Source organism: Corylus avellana, chromosome ca11 (assembly GCF_901000735.1).
Source record: "Corylus avellana chromosome ca11, CavTom2PMs-1.0".
Classification (NCBI taxonomy): Eukaryota; Viridiplantae; Streptophyta; class Magnoliopsida; order Fagales; family Betulaceae; genus Corylus; species Corylus avellana.
Window position 1 is genome coordinate 15083853 of NC_081551.1, and position 1371 is coordinate 15085223.

Sequence of the window (1371 nt, forward strand, 5' to 3'; positions counted from 1 at the left end):
AGTGTGTTTTTAAAAAATTACAATTTGAAAAGGTAGAAAAAAAAAAAAAAAAAAAAAAAAGCGCTGTGTTTTTAAATCGAAACGCGGGCAAGGGGATGCGTTTTTAAAACACATGAATTTTATCAAACGCTTCTCTGTATTTTTAAAAGTCGCATTTTTTAAATTGTATATTCTAAAATTGTTATTTTGAAATCGCAAACCCAACCGAATTCTAATAGCGGTCACATGAAAGGGTTTTATTATGCATCTAGGGGTGTTTTAAGTGACTCTTCTTTAGCTAAATTCACAACCATAAATTCAGATTTTTAAGTTTATGATACAAATTTTGGATAGAACTTACCCATGAAAACCGAATTGCAAGGAAATGATGCTTAAGAGCACTTGTATATGCATGATTTAGGCTGTACTGAAGTCATGTGGAATATTTAGGATTGTACTATCATACTTCTAAATCTAATGTTCATGTAGGGTGGCCACTCTGACTCGAACTCATGGCGTGGTGTCTGACTCTAATATTACCAAATGATACTAATACAAACTTTGAGTAGAAAGCAATCTATACAAAACTGCATTAATTGGGTGCAATGAATTAATGCAGATAATGAGCAATGGAATATTCAAGAGCCCGATGCATAGGGTACTGACAAACACCACCAAACTGAGGATATCTGTGGCCATGTTCAATGAGCCGGAGCAGGACAGGGAGATTGGACCTATAAATCAATTGATTGACGACAAAAGGCCAAGGCTATATAGAAATGTCAAAAACTTTGCTGGTTTCAACTATGAGTGTTTTCAGAAAGGGAAAGTAGCAATTGACGGAGCAAAAATTTAATTATTTTTCTTCCTCATTATCTACTCTGGTACTGGAAGCAAGTTGATGGTGAAATTATGGATGTGTATCGTATTCCGATGCCTGTTTCAGAATCTATTATAATAAAGTTTATCTTAATTTACTGTTTAACATGGTTATATTTATAATGGTTGTTCTTATTCTTTTTTTTTTTTTGCCCATTTTATGAATTACAATCAATTTTTGCTACTGTTTCATGCCAATACACCAAAGTAAGCCGAGGATGTGTTGTTTTCTGGTGTTACTCTGTTTCCTGTATTTGCAAGAAGGGAGCTCTATTGTTTGCTTTCAACCGGCAAAAATCTTACATCTATTGTCCCCTTTTTTATCCTCAAAATGTGGGAAAACTTGGCTGTGTTTGTTAAAGGACTAAAAAAACAAAAGAATTCTTAGTATTCATCTTAAAATTAACCACAACATTTTTATTTTTTATATTACGTCAATCACTTTTTATTACTATTTAAATAAAAAAAAATCTTGGAAAACAATTTTTTTTTTTTAACAAAACATTTTTACCC